This window comes from Galeopterus variegatus, unplaced genomic scaffold, assembly GCF_000696425.1.
Source record: "Galeopterus variegatus unplaced genomic scaffold, G_variegatus-3.0.2 Scaffold6424, whole genome shotgun sequence".
NCBI lineage: Eukaryota > Metazoa > Chordata > Mammalia > Dermoptera > Cynocephalidae > Galeopterus > Galeopterus variegatus.
In genome coordinates, this window is record NW_007732535.1 from 16,960 (window position 1) to 25,577 (window position 8,618).

The window sequence follows — 8,618 nt, forward strand, 5'->3', positions numbered from 1 at the left end:
GCTGTGAAGATTAAATGAGTTACATATGTAAAGTGCTTGGAACCACACAGGTACACATCTACGCACCTATACAAGTGCTCGCTGTTTTTATTGCTGTTGCTGTTCTATGAAGGAAAAGACAGATCTTTGTGGAGCCGTAGTTAAGAATAATTGATGGTAGTCACAGTTTTCTTATTCAAAATGGGATGTAAGGCCTCATCAAAGAGACTGAGCAATGTGAGAATTCCAAGCACCAGGCAAAGGCCAATAGGGAAGCCATTTTAGCCAAAGAACTTCTCAGGGCTCTTGAGTTGTACCATTTGGTGAGTTAGTGTTCTGCCTCCTTACACACCACTGTGATCTCTGGTAATGTCCCACAGCTTATGGCTGTGCCCTTTTGGGGTAAACAAATGAAAATGGAAGCCCCAGTTTCACACAGATAACCTGCCCTGGGTTTAGGCAACTCAGCTAGAACTTACAGCAAACCAGTGATTCCAATATAAATTGGAAGAGTGCATTCCTAGCCAAATGGACTGCTGAACGATCTAATGTCTCCCCAGGTGCCTTCGCAAGAAACGCTCCCCCTGTCGGGACAGACCGGAATTTCGGTCTCTGGTTGAATCGGGTTCTCCTATGCTGCCTGCATTAAATCGCTTCACACTCTGGACAGAAGCTCTGAAGTTTATGGCAACATTTCAAAAACATTCTCTTTCTATAGCTCTTAAATCACCTATTCTTTCCCCATTTCACAGGCAAGAAAACAAAGAGTCAAAGAGGTAAAATGACAGAGCTGGAGCCCAAACCCAGAGCTCTTTCTACTACACCTCAGTTGCCTCAAACTTAATAGTTCTTGCTCCTACAGAGATTTAGCTAAAATTATTTCAGCTAAAATGCCATCCATCCTACTTTTATCCTAAGTGTCCTAGCTCTTTATCTTTTACTTTTTTCATCATTCTTCATTTTGATACATTAGTCTCATCAAAATTAATTAAGATTCCATAAACATGGGAGAATAGGAAGCACCGGGAATCTGTCTTCCCACGTAGACAACAGTTGCGCTGGCAGAATCTATCTATATGCCTATCTTAAGCCACTCACAAAAATGAACTTGAAATGGATCAAAGACTTAAATGTAAGACCTGAAACATAAAACTCATAGAATAAAACATACAGAAAAAGCTCCTTGACATTGATCTCGACAATGATTTCATGAATATAACACCAAAAAGCACAGGCCACAAAAGCAAAAATAAGCAAATGGGACTCCATCGAATTAAGAGCTTCTGCACAGCAAAGGAAACAAAATGAAAAGGCAACCTACAGAATAGTAAAAAATATTTACAAACCGTATATCTGATAAGGGGTTAATATCCAAAATATATAAGGAACTCATACAATTCAATAACAAAAAACCAAATAACCCAATTTAAAAATGGGCCAAGGACCTGAATAGTCATTTTTCCAAAAAAGAGATACAAATGGCCAACAAGTACATGAAAAGATGCTCACCATCACTAATCATCAGAGAAATGCAAATCAAAACCACAATGAGATCTCACCTCACACTTGTTAGGACGGCTATTACCAAAAAGACAAGAGATAACAAATGTTGGTGAGGATGGGGAGAAAAGGGAACTCTCGTGTACTTTTAGTGGGAATAGCTACAGTACGGGTGTTCCTCAAACAATTCAAAACAGAACTACCATATAACCCAGCAATTCCACTTCTGGGTATACATATGGAAGAAAGGAAATCAGTATGTCAAAGAGATATCCGCACTCTCATGTTTATTGCAGCATTATTCACAATAGCCTAGACTTGGGTACAATCTAAATGTCAGTTGACAAGTGAATGGATTGAAAAATGTGATATATATACACACAATGAAATATTAGTCAGCCATAAAAAGCAAAGAAGAAAATCTTGCCTTTTGCAACAACATGGATAAACCTGTAGGACATTATGCTAGGTAAAATAAGCCAGAAAAATATGGTATGATCTTTATATGTGAAATCTAAAAAGGTCAAACTCATAGAAACAGAGAGTGGAATGGTGGTTTCCAGGGGCTGGGGCATGGGGAAAGTGGGGAGATGTTGGTCAAAGGGTACAAACTTTACCTAGATGAATATATTCTAAGGATCTAATGTATAGCGTGGTGACTATAATTGATGATACTTTATTGTATATTTGAAATTTGCTGAGAGAGTAGATTGTAAGTATTGCTAAAACAAGAAAAAGTGAGGTGATAGATGTGTTGACTGATTTGATTGTGGTAATCATTTCACAATGTATACGTATATAAAACTGTATATATTGTCAATTTTACCTGACTAAATCTGGGGAAAAAAGAATATGCCTGATATAACCATTTTTGAACTCTGGAGTATGTTGAAGGCTTGTTTATGTGGTCAATTTTATCTGTCAGTACAATAGCAGCTAACCATCCTTCGCTCCCAGCCCTGTGACAGGCACATGTTCCTTGAGCAGCTTGCACACAACTTGTGGGAGCCAGGTTTAGGCAAAAAGAACCCTCTCCTCCAAATAACAGGAAGCTGTGCTCTGCTCCCTGATTGCTGCTTCGGATCACAGAGGTGCAGACAAACAGGTGGTGGCCATTGTTGTGACACCTTGCCCTCCTGCTGAGGTGGCTTTGAAGGGATTTAAAGGGCCTGTACTCTTCTCCCCCACCCACCATTATTATTCTCTTTCTCTCCTTTTGGGATCTAGACATTGAACACTGGGAAACTCAAAAGCAACTACACATATGGAAAAAATTAAAAGTGATGGTGCATGATTAGGAAAAGGTGCAGGTTCAGAAAATACCTGAGAAGACCTGAAGTTTACGTATCAATCTGATCCTTAGCACAGAAAAAGCCTACAACAATCCAAAAAATTAAAACAATGAACAAAATGAATAACAAAAACAACAAAATCTGGAGAAGGATGAGAATCTGATTTCCAGGATTACCATATTATTAGATCCAAATGTCCAGTTTTTAACAAAAAACCATAAGTTGTACAAAGAAATGGAAAAGTATGTCCCATCCAAAGGGCAAAAAATCATCATAAATTGTACCTGAGAAAAACTTTATGGCAGATCTACTAGACAAAAATTTTAAAACAAACTATCTTAAGATGCTCAAAGAACTGAAGGAAGATGTAGAGAAAGTCAACATATAAACAAATTAGAAATATCAATAGATTTTTTTTTTAAGTGAAAAGAAACCAAAAAGAAATCAAAATTCTGGAGGTGAAAGTACAATAACTGAAATGAAAATTTTATTAGATAGATTCAAAGGCAGATTTGAGCAGACAGAAAAAAGAAAAAAAATCAACAAACTTAAAGATAGGACAATGGAAATTATTGAGTCTGAAAGAACAAAGATTGAAGAAAAGTGAACATCACCTAGGGGACCTGTAGGACACCATCAAGCAAACCAACGTATGCATCGTGGGAGTTCCAGGAGTTGAACAGAGAGAGAAAGGGGTAGAGAGAATATTCAAAGAAATAATGACAAAGAAATAATGGCTGAAAACTTTCTGAATTTGATGAAAGGTATGACTATAAACATCCAAGAAGCTCAGTGCACTCCAATAAGATGAAGTCAAAGAGATCCACATCAAGACATATCAAACTTTAAAAAGACAAAGACAAAGACAGAATCTTCAGAGCAGCAAGAGAGAAGCAACTCATCAAGTACAAGTGATCGTCAATAAGATTAGCAGATTTCTCATCAGAAACTTCAGAGGCTAGAAGTAGTTATGCTTCGTAACTCTACTTTTTGTTTTCAACATAATTTAAGAGATTCATGCATAAAAAACAAATAAATAAATAAAGTATTCGTCTGAAAGCTAGTATTATTTTAACTTTGGTTTGTAACTCCTCATTTTGTTTTCTACATAATTTAAGAGACTAATGCATTTAAAAGAATTATTAGTTTGTTTTTGCAGGCACACAGTAAATAAAGATGTAATTTTGTGATATCAACAAATAAAGGGGTAAAAAGGGAACGAACTGTAAAGGAAGAGAGTTTCTATATGTTATTGAAGTTAAGCTGATATAAATTCAAATTAGAGTGTAATTCTCATGGTAACCCCAAAAATATAGCTATAGAATATACACGAAAGGAAATGAGAAAGGAATTTACACATCTTCTCAACCCTTAAAACTCAGCTATAGCATCATCCCAGGAAAACTTTTCTACAACCCTCTTTCCCAGGCCAATTCCCTTCCCCTGGTCCCTCTAGCAATGAGGCTACCATAAATCCCCTCTCCAGGGGAGTTTCATGGCCGTGAAGAAGATGGAAAGACCACTTGCAGTTGCAAAAACAAATATCATCACAAACTTTCTTATCTCCTTCTTTCTTCTTCATCTAAAATCCCATTTGTCTGTCCTAAAGAAACCTATGTGTTCTTCCCAGAGAAGGTTTCTTTCCCCCTTCCCTTTTCCCTACTAAGTTAGATATGTAAGCCTCTAATTTTAACCATTAAAGGTCTAGCTACTTCTTTTATTAGCACCCATATGCATACAAATAAATTTATTTTCCTCCAGTTAATCTATATTTTTTCAGTTTAATTTGCATACCCCAGAGAAAAAAACATAAGAGGATAGAGGAAATGTTTTTCCTCCCTGACAGTTTGAAGCAAAGGAACAGCACTTGCAAAGGTGTTAAGGTGTGAGGGAGGACATGATGCATCTGGGGAGCAGTACAAGTTAAATGTGACTGAAGCAGATGCAGGGAGGGCTTGGGGCAGGAGATGAAGCAGTGTCACTAAGAAGGTCAATTATAAGGCCGGCCTGTGGCTCACTCGGTAGAGTGCGATGCTGATAACACCAAGGCCACAGGTTCGGATCCTATGTAGGGATGGCCGGTTTGCTCACTGGCTGAGCATGGTGCTGACAACACCAAGCCAAGGGTTGAGATCCCCTTACCGGTCATCTTTTAAAAAAAAAAAAGAAGGTCAATTATAAAGGATCCTCAGGTCTGTTGTACCTTAACCCAAATAGCAAAAATCACAGCTAGTACCTCAGGAATCTGAAAGGAAGTAAGATATGGCCAAAGTCAAAGACAAGTTGTATCTGCTACTTCGCATCTGAATGTACTTACAGATAGGGGTCTGCAAACTTTTTTATTATAACCCTGACAATAAAAAATTTTGAGCATGCAACCTCCATGTCTGTATATTTATTTTCATAAACTATATACATATGCTACTGTAGCAATGCTTTGTTTACAAAATACAACAGACTCAAAAATAGAAATTAAAAAAAGAATATAGACATTGTAATGTTGTCTTTCCAAACCCCAAAAGCAGATAATCTTTTTCTCCTTGAGGTTGAGGTCCTGACTCTGGGGAATGCTAGCTTACAGCATATAAGACATATATCTAATTCTGAGGTCATTTAAGGAAAATTTAGAAGATGGCCAAGAAAAATTGCTGAGAAAAAAAGCCGCAAGAAGACAGTAGTGACACTAGCCTCTATAGTCGCACTAGACTTAAGAGTGGTTCTCAATAGAAGATGAATTGCTTCTTTTGGACATGTGAGGGAGTATTTTGGCTTCTCTCAATATTGAGGAGGAGGCTAGTGGGCAGGCCCCACACTGAAGGTCTTACATTGCCCAGGCCAGTCTCACACAATGAAAAATTGTCCCACCAAGGCAGGACAGAATACAGACACACCCCAGAGAGGTTGCTCATAAGTATTCAGACTGGATCTGCTCTAGCTGCCTCCTTGTTTTCCAGTTAATGAACCCACAATGAGCTGACAGCAGCTTAACCACCCTACCAATCAACAGGCTATACCTGGAACTTTGCATTTTACAAAAACCTCAGTACCTGTGCACTAAGAGGAACAAAGTGCAGATGACTGCTATATGACCTTCCACCCAAGGCACTAGACTGGAAAGGACAAAGTTAAGGGAAAAGTGACCCCATTGTACATGACCAAAAACTTCAGAAACTCAGAGATGCATGACAGGAAGCTGATGTAACCTTGCATCAGCCTATTAGGCCTATGACTGCTATATGACCTTCCACCCAAGGCACTAGACTGGAAAGGACAAAGTTAAGGGAAAAGTGACCCCATTGTACATGACCAAAAATTTCAGAAACTCAGAGATGCATGACAGGAAGCTGATGTAACCTTGCATCAGCCTATTAGGCCTTAATTACCTTAGATCCTCCCCCACAGCTGAATATTCCTCCTCATAGTTAGGGTAGAGAAACACCCCTGTCCCAGAACAACATATAAACCCTCCCCCTGAGAATCTAGAGGCGAATCCTCACTTGTGGGAGCACCCACACACCCTTCTGCATGTACTTTCTCTTTGTAATAAAGCCCTATCACTTGAGTGTTTCAACTGTCTGTCCCTCTTCCTTTCCTTTCATTGCACAGGTGCTTGCCACAATGTGGGCTCCTTTTGGTTCCATGATTTTTCTTCACAATTTGACCAAGAACCTGGCACTGCCATCTAGTAACACCACCAGGCATTCATGTATGAAATATTGGTTTAAATCATCTGAACTTTTAGATTTACTCCATTTTACATGTTAAACACAAAATATTTTTTGCAAGGTTTTGATATATATCAAATATACTAGTTTTTAGTCTACCATTCATGTATACTTCTGTCTCTTATTGTCTTGCACATTCCGTATAGAATATCTTCTGGTCTTACTACCTCTTGTTGATCTAAAAGAAACTGAGGCCAATATAAAGCAAAGGATTTATTGAGCCAATACGACAATTGCAACCAGCGAAATCAGGTCAGGTCACCCTGAAAAATGTGCTCCAAAGAGGGTGAGCCTAGCTTAGCATTTTATAATCACAAGAAGGGGGAAGGATCAAGGAGTGAGAGAGAGGACAGCCCCACCTAACTACTTCATCAGGTTTTTTATTGGTTGTATGTGACATCTAGATTTGGTATTGTTACTAGGTTACATCCTACATGCAGGGATCTAGGGTAAGGGTTACAAGAAGCATTCTGAGTTATTTTATGACTTTCTGGTGCCATCCTATCTGATTCTAAATCAAAATGATCTTATGATAACGTTTTCCAGGACATGTGGACATGACTACTGAATTATCTCAGATCTCCCAAAGCACTATAATTTAACTGACCTAGTCAGAGCAGATTTTTTGGCTGTCACTCACATATATAAATTTATTAATTATAAGTAGGTGCAAGTCTCTGACTACTTCATTAAGTCTTCTAGTATAGTTGGGTCTGAGTATTTACATATTGTAATATATATCATTTCATCATGATTTACTCTCTTTAATTTCTTCTTCATGTTATAGTTAGGATATAATATTGATTCTATAAAAAAATACAGATGCAGATACATTTTATTTTCTATAAATTTTCTTAGGATAGTAAATGAGGTGTTACAAATTTTTGTTATAAAAAGGAGGCAAGGGAAGTGAAACTATTCTGTATGACACTGTATTGGTGGATGCATGTCATGATACACTTGTCAAAACCGTGGAATGCACAACACACAGAGTAAATCCTAATGTAAACTATGAACTTCGGTTAGTAATAATATACCAATATGGGCTCATCAATTGTAACAAACGAACCACACAAACACAAAATGGTAATAACAGGGGAAACAGTGAGATAAGAGAGTCTGTGGGAACTCCGTACTTTCTACCCAGTTTTTCTGTACACTTAAAACTGCCCAAAAAATAAACAACAAAAAAAAATTTTTTTAAAGGAGGTGGTGGTTCTGATTGGTTTGAGAACTACTGCTTTAAAGAAAGACCCAGTTCATAAAAATTCAAATTTACACCAAAAAATTAGAACAGGTGTTAATTGTTTTCCAAAAATATTCTTTGCTTTACAAAGGGCAATACCATGAGATTCTTTTAAATAGCAAATGTCTATATTATATTTAAATAGGACTATACTTACCACCTTAGACTTACCTTGTATACTCACTGGGAGTCTAGTTATGTGTAAAATGAGGAATAACTTTATAGACTCATTTCTCGGTAGAAGAAGTGAAAAAATTAGGCAGCCTCAAAATGTCTGCTGCCAAAGTATAATGCCAAGAAAAGGACTCTATCATTTATTTCCTAAAATACAATTTTAGCAATACATGTATTTCTTGGTATAATAAATCTTTTTGTTACAGTTTGCTCTATAGGATTATACCAAACCATCTCTGATTCTGACAATTGAATTGCAGCTGCCATTTCTTGCCTAGCTTTGGCTGTTTTCCTCTGAGTAATATGATGCCATTCTTTTTTTTTTTTTTCTGTAAAAGTGATGATATTTAATACTTTCGTTAGGATGGGCTCACTGAATATTCATATTGTGCTTATATTGTGTAGCTGCCACATGGAAGTTGTAGTAGGATTTCAAAAGCAGAAAATAGTAGCTCTAATGAGAGGCTGTTATGGGTGGGTGTTTAGAAGTTATGAATATGAGATTAAACAAAGCAAATCTGTTTTAATAATGATTTGTGCAAAATGGAAACAGGTGATTTTGAGCAGATGGCTAAAAATATTATAAAGCAGTTTTATTCAAAGAAAATTAAAAGAGTTGAAAGCCCTGATTTATTTTAACTTTAAACAGGTTTCTTGAAAATCAAAGACAAGCTTTTGGGGGGAAGGGAAGCTAAATTATAC